The following is an 18,745-nucleotide window of genomic DNA, read 5'->3' as shown; positions in this document are numbered from 1 at the left end:
AGTCGTTTTAGCGCGGCTCGGCACTCTTTCATGTAGGCAGATTCTCCCCGCGGCCTGCGACGGCTCTCGATGGAAGGGTCGAGAACGAGGTCGGGGAAGGCGGCAGTAACCACGGGGTGCCACGGTTGGTCATCCTGCATATAGTGGCTCAGGAAGGCCAACCTCTCAGCATCTTGATGACACTTCAAGTCCGGCATTCCCAAGCCTCCCTCACAGGGACGTTGAATACAGACCTGTCTGCTCACCCAGTGTCTTCCTCTGTCCCAAAGGAGCGAGGACAAGAGTTCGACAAGAGCTTTTAGGTGTTGTGTAGGCAGGGGAAGTACGGCCAGTCGGTAAAGGATGAGAGGAAAGACGTAAGTGGTGCACGCCTCAGCTCTACCCTTTAAGGAAAGTTTCCTAGGAAGCCACGAATTGACTGCAGCCTCCACCTTTGACCGTACCTCCAACCAATCCTTGTAAAGCTCGAGACCCGGTCCGAACTACACGCCGAGGATCCGGACCGGGCCATCTGTCCAGCTGAAGGGCGCCGGGAGGTTTGCGTTGCCACTCCATGCGCCCAACCGCAGTCCTACCGACTTGTTGCGGTTTATCTTGGCCCCCGTGATTCTTTCGTACTGTGTGAGTGCCTCCGACACGACCTCAATGTCTCTGAAGCCCGACACGAAGACCGTGACATCATCGGCGAACGCGGATACCTTGGCAGCTGAGCCGCCAGGCAGAGCCATTCCGCGCAGGGCCGAATTTGCCTCCCCACGTCTCAGCTTGCGGAGAAGAGGCTCCAAAGCCAGGACATACAGCAGGGGCGACAGCGGACAACCCTGACGAACCGACCGAGAGATAACAAATGGTTTCGAGCGCTTTCCATTGACTTGCACGACAGCCATGGGCTGTCGATACATTATGGAGATCCACTTGCAAAAGTCCGGTTTAAAACCGGCGGCCTCTAAGACAGATGCCAGGAAACGATGGTCGACCCTATCGAAAGCTTACACTTTGATCTGGGCCAAAAGGCCAAGAATCGCTTTAAAAAGCTAAGAACAGACCTTTGATTTTTACCAAAAAGGCCAAGCACAAAAGTATTACGGAGAGACCGACAGACCGACCTACCGAGAGACTGACCGATCCACCGACCAACGGAGTGACTTATACAGTCGCTTTCACGCGACTAAAAATATTTGTAGGTGGAAAAAAATTAGATGGTTTTCTTGCTGATTATCCATCTAACAGTACTATGATCAAAAGTAACTTATTAAATACAACACTTAATTTTCACCAAAGATTAAAGCTATTTATTAAGAATACAGTTATGTGCAAAACAGCAACATTACTTGCTAAGTATTATAACTTTCGCATAGAATTTCAATTCAGAGGGGCTCCACATGCACATGGTGTATTGTGGATTGACTGGAAAAATGCTCCAATTGACAAAATCGGATAAAGAAATTTTCATTGAAGCTAAAACTCTAATAAGAAACTGTCAAAAATTGTCAGCACATCATAAGCAAGATATGGAGAAAGTTGCTAATCTTGCCATATCGGTATCGTTACGAAACCCAGCTGTTAGTGGTTTAGTGAAGGAGGTACAACTCCATAGACGTACTGCAAAAGCTTGTCAAAAATATGGTTCTCAATGTCGTTTTGATTCCCATAAACTACCAATACATAAAACCATAATCAGTCCGCCATCTAATTATGTTTTTGATAATGAAAAGGATAAAACAGAGAAAATGATCAAATATACCAAGGTAATTAATGCTGTGAAAAAAGTATTGGAAGATGATAATAAAATGAAAAACAATTGTGCTTTTAAACACACTTAATTGGATAAATGTATGAAAAATTCAAACATTAAATATACACTTAATCTATTATTAGAGCATGCTGATTATGAAAATGAAAATTTTTCTTATGTCCCAGATGTCTTTCAGTATCTCTTTCATGGAAAAATTGCTGATAATGGTACAATCCAACTGCCTGATATAAGAACCATGTTAGATTCTCTTTCTTATTTTGATATGGAGGAATGTTCCCTGATTAAACAACGAATTGAACATATGTTAGAATTTGCTGGTTTTGATATATCAAAATATGATGATGTTAGCCCAAACTTAGAAGACTATGAAAATGCATTGCCTGTCAATACATCTGGATATCGTCCTTTTTACAAAAGGGATATCTCAGAAACAATGGTTAACACCTATAACCCTGAGTGGTTAGCTGCTTGGAATGGTAATATAGATATTCAGTTGTGTCTCGATTTTTTGCTCTTATACATAAGTGATTATTATTCTAAAGATGACAGTGGAACTATGCAACATTTGTTGGATGCACTTAAAGATGCTGAAAATGCGGACTTAAGAACAAAGTTAAAAAAAGATTCAATCCGTTTTTATTACTCATCGACAAATGGGTGAAAGTGAAGCATACTTTAGAATTCTTACTCATTTTCATCTTAAGGGTTCTAATATTGAATGTGCATTTGCACCGACTGGATTTAATCCTAATCGTATTTTACAAAAACTTGATGACGATACTGCCAAATATTTTGAGGATGCACTTGAAGTACATGAAAGAGAAGGAAAATATCAAGAGAAAGCATCTATGTATGCAACATATTTAAGGAGAGATTGTAGTATTCAATCAGAATTAAAAGATCTCTGCTATGTTCAATTTGTAAAAAAAATATTCAAGTGCAAGAAAAATACCAGAACATCATGAATTTAAAATAAAATATTATTAGAAAACAGTTTAATTTTCAATGGAAAACTTATTGTTAAAGATGTAGTTATAACAAAAAATTTTGATCATGAAGAACAAGTTTTTAAATTACCAATTTACATTAAGTTAAAATCTACACAGGAGGATGAACCTGGTTTTATGAAATTAAGAACTGAAGCTGTTTTTAGACATCATAAATTCAAGAGGTCAAAAAAACCTTCATGAATATCTTTTTTTTCTGCACTTCAACTGTATCATCCTCACACAAATAATATAGCTGATAGCCGCGAGTATTGTCTTTTTGATGAAAGAGATGACTAAGAAATTTGTCAAAATACTTTTAATCAAAGTCAATTCTCTGAAGTAAAGAAAAAACTCATACATTTTCTAGAAAATGTTGAAAAGGAATGGCAGCTGCTCGTGAAATAAATCATGGTATAGGTGAACAATTAGATCCACAAAATGAACATGAAAGACTTGAATATCAAGAAATTGGTCTTGTAGATAACCCTGAATATACAGCAAGACATTTTGAAGGTGTATGTGACGAAAATGACATTCAGGCAACACCTGGCTTATTTAAATTCAAAACATTAAGGCCCGAAAAATATTTTTTTCACTAATTCACAGGATGGATGTTGATAAAAAAAGAATGGTTCTTGATGTAAATACAGGAAAAGAATACTGATATCAAGAAAATCCTCTTTCAGATTCGTTGCCCCTCGATTTATTATTCAAAGGGGAGCAGGTGCTGGGAAAAGTTCAGTCATCCGTGCAACTAATGGAAAGACTTTTGAGACGTTCTGGTGATAATTTAGATAATCCTTATATTTTGCTATTGTCATTTACTGGAACAGCGGCTGCAAATATTGATGGGATGACATTGCATAGTGGTTTTAATTTTCCATTTAGCAATGAATTTCTTTCACTCACAGACAAACTAAGGGACCAATAAAAAAAAAACTTTTTTTTTAATTTAAAATTGATTATTCTTGATGAATTTAGCATGGTAAAAGCAGATTTATTATATCAAATTGATCTCCGTTTAAGAGAATTATTAGAAAAAATCAGTGAACCTTTTGGTGGGTGTGCAGTATTAATGTTTGGCGGCTTACTTCAATTGAAGCCTGTTATAGGCAAATGCATTTTTGAATTGCCAATTTCAAAAGATTAACAGGCTTCGTTCTATATTGAATCTTTATGGCGAACATTTGGAGTTATTCAACTGCTCTCCAATCATCGACAGGAGGAATATTTTGATTATGCAGAGGTTTTGAATAGAATTAGAACTGGTTCTCAAACAGATAAAGATTATGAATTGCTTGAAACAAGCGTAAAACCTCTCAATCATCCTGATATTCCCCCTGATGCACTTTTTATTACTTGCAAAAAAAACAACATGTAAATGAAATTAATGAACATAAACTGGAAATGTTAGAAGGCACGTTACATGAAATTCCAGCAATTGTAAAAAGTTCCGCACAAAAAGAAATTAATACAAAAACATCTGATGATGGTCACATTTTTACACTGAACACTTCATAAATTACTGAAGCTTAAAATGTAAAAATTATACTAACTTACAATGTGGATGTTATTCATTAACTAATGTTATTGATTCATTAACTAATGTTATTGATTCATTAACTTTTGTTATTGATTCATTAATTAATGTTATTGATTCATTAACTAATGTTACTGATTCATTAACTTATGTTATTGATTCATTAACTAATGTTATTGATTTATTAACTCATGTTATTGATTCATTAACTAATGTTACTGATTCATTAACTTATGTTATTGATTCATTAACTAATGTTATTGATTTATTAACTCATGTTATTGATTCATTAACTAATGTTATTGATTCATTAACTAATGTTATTGATTTATTAACTAATGTTATTGATTCATTAACTAATATTATTGATTAACTAATGGTGCATTTAGAGAAATTGTTGGATTTCAGTATTCAAATAGTGGGATTGTCAAATTTGTATTAGTTTTATTTTAAAAATGAAAAAGTTGGAAAGAACCATCGAAAAAAGTTAGCTTTTCTACAAGGTCAGTTTACTGGTATTCATGTGACTCCTATTGAAAAAATAGAATTTAATTTTAGTATGTCAAAGAAAGAAACTAGTAATCAAATACCAACTGCATTGCAATTTCCTCTAAAACTTAGTTTTGCGTGTATTGCTTATAAAATGCAGGGAGCCACAGTATGTAAACCTGATCATCAAGTTCTGGATTTATGACATGTAATGGAATCAGCACAGGCATATGTTATCCTCAGCCGAGTTCAAGTTATGAGCCAACTTTTTTTATCATGGAAGAAATTTAAATATATACACATATATATATATATATATATATATATATATATATATATATATATATACCCTTCACAGCTACAATTGAAGAACTATCAAGAATTAAAACAGTATCTTTACAATAATACTGAGAAAACTGTAAGAGAATTTACCATTTTAACTAGTCTTAATATTCGTTCTTTGCCAAAACACATTAATGATCTACGCAATGATTATAAGATGAAACAATGTAAAATGATTTGTGTACAAGAAACATGGTGTTCAGATAACAATGATCACTTAAATATTGAAGGATTCAATCTTCATCTTACACATAGAGGTAATGGGAAAGGTATTGCAAGATTTCAAACTTATTTCAAATGACAAAGTTTTCTAGTAATTATTGTCATATTATAAATATCTATCGATCTCAGCGTGCTGATACTTTTTCTTTTTTAGAGAATTTGTACAAATAAATAAGTGACTGTGACAAGTGTTACATTGTTGGAGATTTTAACATTGATTTTCTCGGTAACATGCATCAAATAGTCAGTTCTATTATTTCTTATGGATTCAAGCAATTGGTACAATAGTCTAATCATGAAAGTGGCAGTATTCTTGATTATGCATTCGTCAAATCAAACCGAAATCATGATTTTGATCTGTATTGGCCCTATTACTCCGATTATGATGCTGTATGCATAGTCGAGACAATATAAATTTAGCCAACATATTTGTTGGTGTAGAATAACACCATAAAAGCTATAAAAAATTCCCCAATGATGCTACCTTTTTTTCAATAAAGTGTTTCTCACAATAACCTCGTGTTTATTGTGTAATGAATTAGATTCACTGCAATCATACGCAGAATCAGCTTGAACGTAACACTAAAAAATGTTACTCCATGCACATTGCTTAAAAAACAAGCAACGCATGCGTGGTCCCCCTCTGTATGAACTATTGTTTTAATAAAAATTGGTGATGCATGGGAGTCCCAAAAAGGTGTGCTTTCTAACACTAAAAGTACCCGGGAGACAGAACCAGATTTTTACCCGGGTCACCCATACTGAATTTATATTAAGAACAATTGCCTCCACATTTTGGACAAGTTTCAGAAAAATCTAATGGATAGGTAAAAATTTATGGGGCAAAAAGTGTCAGTATTTGCAATTTTAGTACATTTTTTACCCCTTATGAGCCCCTTGGAATGCTGAATACCAGTGACAATGGACAAACTATGCAGTTATACACCTTAACACATGTATATTTACATTCAGCAACATGGGAAACCACTATATAGACATATCAAGTTTTTATTGAGAAGTATTAGAAACTCACCAGAAGAAAGGGTGTTTTCAGCACAAAAAATCCCCGGGGAACGCAAAGTTTTGCCAGGATCACCCATACTGAATTTATATTAAAAACAATGCCCTCCACATTTTGGGCAAGTTTCAGAAAAATCTAATGGATGAATCAAATGTTACAGGACAAAATGTGTCATTTAACAGGAGTTTTTTTTTAAATTACCATGCACATTTATATATTAAAATATAATTTGTGACAAAATTTCAGGAAAAACTAATGGACGGTTATCGGTGAATCATCCGGACTAACGGACAGATGGACCCATTGAAAACATAGGCCCCTCTCTGATAAATCCGGGGACAAAAATGTTACTCCATACCCCTTGCTTAAAAAAATGTAAATGTGTTACAGATCGACCCGTGGAGTGACTTGCATGCAACTAAAAATGCCTTAGCATGAAAGGGTTTCCCCTTCCATTGCCAAGGAAAAGTTACAAATGTAAATGCAGCATCTGTTAAGAACATATACTACACTTTGATCTAAGCAATGTCGCCAAGGAAAAGTTACACACGTAAGTAAAGCATCCATTAAACAGATACTATACTTTGATCTTAGCTATGTGGCCAAGGGAAAGCTAGAAACATAAGTACAGCATGTAGTAAGAACAGATACTACAATTTCATTCTGGCCAAAAGGCCAAGAAAAAGGTATTGATTTGCTCCTCCACCGAGCAAATTAGGCACAATGCTGATATATATATATATATATATATATATATATATATATATATATATAGTGCTTGCCTCGCATGCAAGAGGCTCGTGTTTCGAATCCTGAGTTCGGATGTGTCTAACTGATGAGCCCAAATGAGGGCGAAAATCGAGTCTTTGACTTTCGGTTCGTTGACTGTCATGGCTCCTGTGGGCTGCGACGTTGTTTGGCTGTGGAATTTATTTTATATATATATATATATATATATATATATATATATATATATATATATATATATTATAGAAGAGAAGGTCACCCAACACATTTGCCTGGTTGTAGAATGCTCAAAAATAGTATATTTTAATTCATACAGAAACGGAGACATGTGCATGTGAGTATGATTTTTTTTCTAAACCGTTCACTTCTTATAAGTAAAAGAATAGGAAAAATACTCGAGCTGAGATCAAAACCAAAACCGAAAAACAGTGAGTCAAGTACGATAACCACCAGACCTGTTTGACATAATATTAAAAATGATTGTCAAATTACTTATTCTCCACATAAATAATCTGTAATTGTGTGTGTGTATATATATATATATATATATATATATATATATATATATATATATTGTTGAATAAATAGGCATTTTGTGATTTTGTAAACTTCTGGACGTCAAACTGTAAGGGTAATAGTACGTATTCTTATCTGTTACGAACTTCATGAGATAAATAATTAATATAAGGAAATGTTCAGAGTGAATAATTGAGATGTCCGGGGAATATAGTGGCCATTCAAAAAATGGTTGCCTAGATACTTGGATTTCAAATTGGTAAAAGAGAAAAATGCTCAAGTATAATCTTATCGTCAACAGCAAACTTTCTTTCCAAATAATGTTGCTGTGCTAGTAAACACTGACATGACTAAGACAACAATATCAACGTCCGTGAATCTTTGCAGTATTTATTCAGATCACAAGTTCCTGCGGATGTCTCAATAGGTTAAAGTAATAACAGATCAGCACTCGGGAAACAAATAAAACAGCTGAGTCGCGGCGACAGAGACTAATTCATTATTTGATCGAGAAAGTGACGAATACAACGATTAAAGGATTGTATTTCATCGTGTTAAATAATTGTTATCATTTGATGTTCTAAAATCCACAAGTTAGACAAATTCTTTTACTATTCTAAAAATGTCTGAAAAGAAACAAATTTGAAATGAGATTATAATCTGTCACAATACGATGAAAGATGCCGGTAGAACAAGACTCCCCAGAGGTATGCGAGATTTAGTTGTTTTACTTTTCAAGCACATTGGAATCCATAATCCGAATTATCTGTCGGGTTGAATTCAAGAATGTATTGTCTGAAGACTCGATAGAAACAATAATCCCCTTTATGAACGATATATGTCAATTATTATGATCAACGTTATCTTTACTGCGAGGATAATTTTTTTTTTCTTCATTTCAAGCATGTGAATTAAAGAATAACATTTCTCGATAACAAACATCTTAATAAGCAAAGACTAAACAATCTTGAAAAGCACAACTGCAGACGGATACGTGATCAAATCAAAATCTCTTAACCTCTTACATATCGATATATTAATGTATGTATGTATGTATGTATGTATATATATATCTATGTTTACATATATATATGTATATATATGTTTACATATATATATGTATATATGTGTGTGTATATGTGTGTGTGTGTATATATATATATATACATTTTTTATGTATTATCCTCATCTTCATAGCTATTTTTTCACCACGTTTTGGCCAACTAGTCCTCCGGCCTTCTTTAGGTGGATAACCGCGACAACAACTATTAAGATGAAGATAACAGTCCGCAATAAAACAAATAAATATACAAATTACTCATCTCAAAGGATTCCGACAAAAATGTTTTTTAAATATATAATACAGGTATACATGTATCAATAATTGATATATCTATATATCTATATATCTATATCTCTATATATGTATATATAAATGACAACACGTCTGTATTCTAAATTTCAAGATGTCCATCTTACCGTTTATTCCTATCAATAGCCCCCGTTTCGTAACGCAAGATCTTTCTTGTAATCATTATGCTAATTTTTGAATCTATTAATCTCTGACTCATCAGCAGAATATATATACAATGAACATAAAAGACAAATTCCAGAAAAATCGGAAGAGTAGTAGCAATTGTATTTTGTTTTAGTTACGCCATCTTTGCATGTAATCTATGATACAAATCTCACTTGTTTGTTTAAATGAATGTATGTATGCATATATGTATGTTTGTATGTCTACCTAAAACTTTCTACACAGGCGACGGATCTTCACAAGATTAGACTGACCTTAAAGCTTGGCCCTTCGGGCGACATATACCTAAAAATTGGCCAAACAATATTAATTTATTCACCCTCAACTGGGGTATTTTCTACAAGAGGGCGTCGCATTTTTCGCCGATATTTTCGAAACTCATCCCATCTGTCCAATTGTCCAGCCTTAATTTACACCTACGTCACTTTCGTTTTCGCGATAGGCGCAACAGCACAGACGTCACGTTTTTTTTTCTACATGCTCTTCCCTCTTTCACGATGCGGATTCGAGCCTGCCTGCTACCATTTTTTTTTTACTTCACACACACTTCCAAATACCCGGGCAAAGCCAGGCACCCAGACTAGTAAAAAGTAAAGGGAGGAGATAGAAAAAAATCTAATAACGGTTTGGTTTTACAGTCGAAAAATTTATACACAAATAGTCAGTCACAAGAATACAATGCAATTTAAATGAATGCAAGAAAAACCACAGGAGAACAGTAACAACAAAGTAAGGAACAAATAAAAGAACAAATGAGCTGCTTTCAAAAACTTTCGAACATATATCCCTTAATCAAACGTATAATAAAATGCAAATGATACGATAGAAGTAAGTAACTGTGTTTCAAATCCTCTAAAACAAGTATAAAAGTTCTCAAATTCCTACAAAATTAATGGGTTGTTTGCTTTTTCACTCGGTTTCAATCATATGAACCACATCATCCCTCGTTGTATGATCCATTAGTATCCTGCTTATAGCATTAAGAACTTAAGTCGCTGGCAGAATAAGCTAGGAAAAAACTAGAGGAAATCTGATATCAATTTCGCAAACTTCCTATAAGCACTAAAACACGATATTTCTCAAACAAAATCCCCAAACTTTGTCTGGACCACAGGAATAAACATTTCGATTTGATTAGAAACGTTTTCTACATAAAATGGCGCTTTATCCGAAATAAAGAAAACATATTATACTTTCTCTACATAGTGTTCACTTTTCAGCATCGATGTTCACTGATAAACTACTGATTTCAATACAGCCTTTTTTACTCGTTTTAATGGTATTACTTCTATCTTCCTAGCTCTTCAACTCTTGCCGTTAAAATAAAACTTTACATTTGGAACGGCCCCTGTAAAACCAAAGCGTGCTCCGGACCCATGCACAGGAATGACACTCGTAGTTTATGGAATTTGCTCATCTTTGCAATCTTTACAAAAATCAAACTGTGGTGCATGAACGAGGAAAGCTGTAAAAATTTTCTAACCAAAAATAAATTTTAATATAAAAAAAAAATGACAATTTCGAAATTGAACGACGTCGATAAATACCATGTGAATTATGCTCACTTCATTTATACCACATTTAATAATCCAGCGTATATAAATATTAGTGCCACTCAATAGAATCTCGAAAAGTGTTTATATTATCTGTATTAGACGCTTCTCTGGAACAATGACGGGATTGTTGTCTTGCAATATTATTTGTACGGCCATTCATGATTTGATTGAAGAATCAGCTTTCCACTGGACAGGCTGAAGACAATGGCATCACTGTCCTTTGAAGAGACACTTGAATCCATCAAAATAGTGTAATGGATCGAAACAGAGACGGACTGCAATCGCATATTACTGTAGACTAAAATAATATTATCATGATGTTAAGTATGATTCTTAATGGTTTTTCATCATTTCACAATGGTAAAGTAAACCCGAGGGTAATAGTTAATCAGAGTGATAGGTTGTTAATTAAATAACGAAGAATAGTGTGAAAGAATTAAAAATGTGAAACAGATTGAACAAAATTGGATTTATTTTAATGTGAATTACACAATTTAGCGAAGCGTTCCACGGTGTCAGTATTCCGCATTTCATATAGTGACAGATGGGGATTTAATAGATTTTTATGTACAGGACTCGAACTAAAACACTATTCAAAATTTGATGAGCCTCCAATAACGTGAGGATATTGATCCCAAACTCTATACTAAACTGAAGGGATGTATGAAGTGAGCATACAAACGTCGAGTAAGGGTGTCTGTGTTTTCTTGCTCATGTTTTTCAGCTCAACCCTTCGAAGTACTTTTTCATTTGAGGCGAGGCTCTTCTAATTATGATCCTTTATCTTTATCCTATTCTGCAAGGTCGCCATTGATCGTAACGTTTGCACCCACGTAAGGCATAAGGAAGAATGCCTTATTTTCCTCCAAGCCGAGTTCATTTTTTCTGCCTCAAATCTCACCCAGTCACGTGGGCTTATCACATTCTTCATCCCTTTTTGTATAAAACCAGGTACTCCTTGCATGTTCTCTTTTTTTCTTTTTCTTTCCATCTGCGAGTGGCAGAAAGAAAATCATTAGAAGTATTATCAGAAGAGGTATCACCTGTTGGGTTGCTCCTCACATGGTATATCTCTAATTATTAAAAAATTTTCAGTCGCATCCTCTGAAGACCTGTCAGAACAGACCGTCTGTGGACCTGATCCAACTATAGGTCGCAGGACTTTTACATAGTGTGGCATTTCGTCAACCTGTATGTTCTTTGCACTGATGATTCCAGTCACATGATCTACTCCATGTTTTGTGTTACATCGTCCATGAAGATGTTACTCACACTCGGTTAACAGTTTTAAGACAGTCTGCTGTATCATTTATTCATTTTAGCCGATATTGGCAGGTGGTATGGCGTGATATTGTACCAATATACTGCTTCTAGCACAGTACATTGTTTGCTGGCGGCGATCTGTTTTATAGTTCTGTAACATCGCTCGATGATGCCATTACCAGAGGGGATGTATACCCAGCAAAAATGAAAAGTTTTAAACATGTTACTTCGAAAGGTAGTGTCATATCTCTCAGCTCCGGCGGCGGGCCCGCGTCTTCTATGGATTGATTACACACGCTGTATATAATTGATGAAGACCAAGACGTTTAAAATGCTGAAACACAACGTTACAATCAGACTATATTATGTTTAATCTAGTCTTTTGTAAATAAGTTTAAAAGAAGACGAAAATATTTGTGGAAATCAAGACTTTGTTGTCTCACATCAAGTAAAAACTATTTCTCAAGTTTCACTTTTTTTTGCAGTATTGTAAATGGTTTCGGCTGAATAATATTGGCACCACCTTACATTTGAAAATTCGATTATTTTAGGTTTAGACTGAATTTAGATCATAGCAATTAGACGACAATTATGCAATTTTGGGGGAATTTCAATTTATTTTAAAATCCCTTAAGGTGAATCATTCATGTATTAGATTATTTTTTACATCGTCGAACGGTAAATGCGTCGCCATAAAGAAAACAATACTACAACTTTATGTTCAAATTTTTATTGAAAAATTCAATTCAGGTAATTTGATTATGTAGTAGAGGTGATAACTATTTAATATAGCCGCCTTCAGACTCAATCACCGCCTAGATACGGGTCTGGAACTAGAAACATACCTTTTTCAGAAACGGCGATGGAAGCTCTGCGAATACTTGGCGAATGGCGGCGATCAGACTTGAGTGGTCATGTTGATGTTCTCGACGTAGGACCAAACGAAGTAGTCAAGCGGATTAATGTACGGGAAGAGTGGGGCTACAGAGGGAAGTGTACAAAGTCGTAGCACTCATTCTGAAGCCATAACTGGGTTTCTTTGAACTTGTGGGGCAGCGCCGAGTTCTGTTGCCACAACTAATGTCTGATTGCAGGGAAAGATAACCACACTCTTCCGCACATTCAGGTATACTTTGTTGGTGACGTTCATGCTGACTTCGAAAATGTAAAGTGAGATCATGTGATCCACACTTAAAACCGCACAAAAGACCATTACATCGTTGAGACGTCGGGATATGGATTTTAAGAGTGATGAGAACAGTCCGGTTGTCAGAACGGAAAGGCCAATAGCAGAAGTTGTACAGCGGTGCATCTCTAATCTCGCTCGTTGAACATTGTGTGCCTTTCGGACATAATAGAAGTGTCCTTCTGCTCTTGCGATTTGTGCACAACTGTCTAACTAGTAGATTGTCTGCAATAAAAACACGTGTGTTTACATCAAACGGAAATGGAATCGCGTCGTCTTTTCTAGGCCTACTAATTTATCGTCCAATACTGTAAGATTCATATAATGGATATTCATCAATTTTATCTAACGTGGTATTTGGATTCTTACAATAGATTTAGTTGCATTGTATTTAAAATTTAACATCGGTGAGAGGTATAATTCTGTTATACGCATTTATTTCATCCGTCCTGGGCCGATTAACCCACTTATATATTTATATATATATATATATATATATATATATATATATATATATATATATATATATATATATATATATATATATATATATATAAAAGTGAACGGGTCTCTGTGAGTGTATATCTGTGTACATTTTCCTACACAATGACTCGAAATTTGACGTACAGGGTACCGAGATTTGGAATAATCTTTGTAATCGGTTTTCGGACAGAAATTTACACAGACACGTTCACTTATATATATATATATATATATATATATATATATATATATATACTAGCATTTCTGCCCGGGTGTTTGGAGGTTATGTTGAGCAAAAAAAAAAAAAGAGCGATCATTTTTTTTAAATTTGACCCCTATTATGCCCCCTGAATATTTATTGTTTTGGGCTCAAATCAAATTATTAAGTTAAACTTATACCCAAGGAACCTATATGCTGAATTTCAAGTACCCAAAATGGTCGTAGGAGTTTTATAGAGTTCTCAAAGGTCAAATCGTTGAACTTTGAACACTTAACAGCAAAATTTCTGTCCGAAAACGGATTGCAAAGATTTTCCCAAATCTCAGTAGCCTGTATGTCAAATTTCAAGTCTGTAGACTAAAAATTGACAGAGTTATTGCGTAGGAAAATGTACACAGACACACAGACAGACAGACAGACACGTTCACTTTTATAGATATATAGATAAGTGTTAATTTTATCACATTATTATATGCGTTATATAAAGTGTTAACTATACTTGTTATTTAGTAGGTTAAGAGTGATTAAAATTAGAATTACATTACTTTAGCGGAGTTAGGTAACGTGCATACATTACTATATAAGTGTAAATCATTTATCAAAATAAGTTACTCCTTATTCACAATGTGTGTTATATTTGTAGATATTATATCAAAGCATAGGCAGACTAGATAACTATTATTTAACTTAGAAGTTATAATATCTTTGTTTTGTTTTTCGTTTTTTTTAGACTTAAATATAGATTGGAGTCAGGTAGTTCTGAGTTTAGCTCATGGATTTGAAAATTCAAAAGTTGGAGGTTGGTACCATGTCAGAACAATAATAGTAAACTACATATATACACATGCCTATACTAAAGAGACAATTGCATAAAATACTCACATATACGCATACGTAACTACACATATACACATATGAACAGATAAAAAAGGGGGATAAATAAAAATTCAATAGAATCATTAAATGCATTAGTTTTGAAGATTAGTACATCTTATCGGATCTAAAACAATTTTCTTCTTCCCAGCTAATACATATACACGCATGCAGTTATATAAATATTGAAACATATACTAAGGGAGGGGAGAAAAGAAGTTACATATTAGTATATATACATACATAACATGAAAGTTAATTAGCTTAATAGAGGGACGGATGGGTATAGTTATATGTACGTTTACAATATAGGTGAGAAAACAAATATATAGGAACGTGTTGATAAAAAATCTGGAATAAATAATAAAAAAAATCTTTTGCTCTTGTTATCGATCTCTATCTAAAAACCTCGTTGTATTCACTAGTCCCTTACTTGTGAGCATCTCATACCTGAATTGATGTGTGTATATATATATATATATATATATATATATATATATATATATATATATATATATATATATATATATATATATATAGCTTAGAGCGTTAGAGGAAAAGAGCGAGCTCAATTCTATGAGAGGAGACTTATCTGGACATTATAAAGCTCAACAAGTATCAAAGGAGCTTATATATAAAGACAACAGGAGTGGGAAATGAAGACACAGAACTATATATTGGTGGATATAGATTGGTTCATTTCTTCAATAAGGGAATAGAATCGATTAGTTGGGGGATAGAAGGAACTCTTTATGCCAAGGCATTTCGAAGCCTAATGCTTCTCATCAGAAGAGTAGAGAAGATGCTAGGTAACATAGTGGGGATGCGGCGTCTAGCGTTGGATTCATTAGGAACGAAGTAGATCAAAATAAATTTAAATTATAACTATTTCTAATTATATAACTTCATGTATATTTAATTTATAAAATTATCTATATAATAATTGCTTAACGTGTTTCCATAATGCAAACGAGTTATCACTGACCAATCAGAGGGCTTCATTTTAAAAGAATTTTATAAAATTCTTCAAGTTTGGGCTCGACTCTTCAAAGTCTACCAGTTCATTTATAAAAATGCCTAAAACTAAAGAGTTATCAATAGACATCCGTCAAAAATCATTGGTAAGCACAAAGAAGGAAAAGGGTATCGAATAATATCAAGGGAACTTAATCTACCACTTATTACAGTTGGAAACGTTATTAGAAAGTTTAAAAACCCTGGTGAAGCTGTTTCAAATCTTCCAAGATGTGGTCGGCCAAGGAAATTAAACGAAGAAAAATCAAGGTGGGTAAGCAGAAAGGTACAAAATAACTTTTCTTACTCGTGGTGAAATTCAAACCGACCTCAGAGAAGCTGGGATTAATGTGAGCAAGGATACAATCAGTAGAGTTCTAAATCGTGCAGGTTTTGTATCAAGGTCCGCATTATTGAAGTTTAAACATGTCAAATCACGTTTGGATTATGTTAAAACATATAGGGAACAACCCCAAGAATTTTGGAACAAGGTAATCTGGTCAGACAAAACGAAAATCGAAATATTTGGAAGAAACACAGCAACACATATATGGCGTAAAAATCACACCGCCTATAACAAAAAGAGTACGATTCCTAGGGAAAAGTTTTGTGGTGGTTCGATTATAGTATGGGGTGTTTGTCATCCAAAGGTGTTGAAAAAAATCATATAACTGAGAGTAGCTAACCTGAAGTGAGGTTGCGAAAAAAATGCAATCTTCTTCGCGACCTTCTTCTCAGGTCTTGTAACCACAGTAACATAAAAATAAAGGAATGAAGTAACTCTTCACAAAGGAGGAAGGTTTTTATAACAATTACCTTACTCTGATAATATAAATAACCACAAGGCTATTTTTCTTCTTGACTGTAGGAAGAGCATCCTCACCTCCAGCAGCTACACCCAGGTAAGCTATGTATTATTCACTACACTCTCCCAAAAAAAGAAAAAAAAAGAAGTGCAATTGATATATATATATATATATATATATATATATCTTCATAGAAAAAACTTTAAGTTGGCGTGACCCTGCACTAACAGACTAACAGGTGCTAGGCCTCAGCCAAAGGCCACCTGGAGGTAACAGTGGTTCAGGGTACCCTCATTCTGTCCCTTAGCCTAGGTTCCGCTGTCGGTTGTAGTCTATAGCCCTACCCAAAACTACTTCTATTGAACAGGTAACAGACTAGGTCTACCCCTTCGTCTCTTTCGAGGTGCACAATCACTGCGGTACCATTTCTGTCTAGCACCCGCCTGACTCGGTTCATTTTCCTCGAGATCATCATCAGATTATGAAATTTCTATTGGATATAAATTCTTTAGCGAATGGACGTTCACCAAACCATCGCCCTGTCTGACACGAGCTGTCCTCACCACTCCATCTTGTACTGGGAGAACCTCAAGTATAGTAACCAACAACCGGCCTTCTAGCTACAGTTAAATACAGGCCTGATTTTAGTAGTAGATGCCGGATCCGTCTTGAAAACGAGCCGATGAAGTACCCATACATAGTCCAAAAAACTTTGAAGATCAACCTGTATTCCCTCAATGATGCCCTCTCGTTGCTGCTGAAGGAATACATTTACATACTCTTGGTACAGCCCCTTTTTCTCCAGGCTCCTGACCACACGATCCAAAACGTGCAAAGCAATAGCATGATTAAAAGGAACCATATCTGTATGCCTGGGTAACCGCACGTGATATTTCCCATCCCTTAATGTCATAGATTCCTGGAACTGCCGAATCATACCCTGATCATATCCTGAAATCTCTTCTCCGTCCTGAATGTCCAACGACTCAATGCTGAACATTTTCTCCAATCCTCTTTCCACATCGCTAGAGGGGAAGACATCCACCCAGGGGTCTGCATAGGTAGGATCGGCTTCCAGGATGAAGCAAACATGCGATGATTCCACTTGGGAAGTATTCTCCATTACTGCACTGAACAAAGTAGAATGTCTTGAAATAGGGACAGTATTTCTAGGAAAAAAGTGTCTACCTCACCAAAAGGAATCAAACCAGCGCGAACAGAGAAAGCCCGACCCCACAAACAAGGCACCAACTGTAAGGGACCCAAATGTTGCACCAGATCCAGACCCATAATTCCACTTATAGCCACCAAATCAGTGCCCGACTCAAATTGCCCAGCCAGAGAATATCCAGTTTTTTTAACTCTTCCAACAGAAAATGCCATTTTTTTTAAAATATAAAGATAGGTCCAATGAGTTGGCAACCAGTACCGGAAAGTGCCACACATGACCAGACCCTAATTCCACATCCAATTTCACCTCTCTGTATATTTGCTCACATTCTTCAAGAAGAGTAGTCAGCCTCAAATGACAATCCAAACTGTCAGAACTCAAGGAAGCCAAGGAGTGCCAGACATCACCAGACAAATACGTTCTGCCACTGCCAGTATCCAATAGGCAGTTTACAAGATAGTTTTTCCTCCTCGACCGAAGGTAACACAAATTAGAGGAGGTAGTTTACTCGAGTAACCAGAAGGAGACTGACAATCTGAATCTATGCGGAAAGAAACATCTCGGGTTGTAGTGACTCTAGATTTTGAAACAGCTACCCGAGAATTGTTTCGATGGATATCCGAAGAACCAGGCAACCTCCCGCCTTTAATTAGCAAGCGTTTAATAGCCTCACTGGTGTCTCGCATCAAAACTGACAGAGAAGGAATTCTAGAGCCGCATAACTGAATAAGCTCTCCCGTCAATGCTCTCGGAAATTTCAAAAAAAGTATTTTGGCCATTAATCGGGCCCCCGTAGATCCATCCTCAGAGAAATCACAATCGATAGAGCTGGCCAGTTCTTCCAGAATGGAAGCTGTTCTGCAGATGAAACTACCAAGATCCTCATAAGAACTCTCCCCCTTGGGGGAGAAATCGATAATATCTTGGAATATCTTATCAATGATGGCACTAACATCTAAATATTCTCGTTTTAATACTGCAAGTGCTTGCTGATAATTTGTATTGACGCAACTT

The sequence above is a fragment of the Euprymna scolopes genome, chromosome 12, assembly GCF_053919585.1.
Source record: "Euprymna scolopes isolate OS-2025 chromosome 12, ASM5391958v1, whole genome shotgun sequence".
Taxonomy (NCBI): Eukaryota; Metazoa; Mollusca; class Cephalopoda; order Sepiida; family Sepiolidae; genus Euprymna; species Euprymna scolopes.
Note: the sequence above shows the minus strand (reverse complement) of the source record.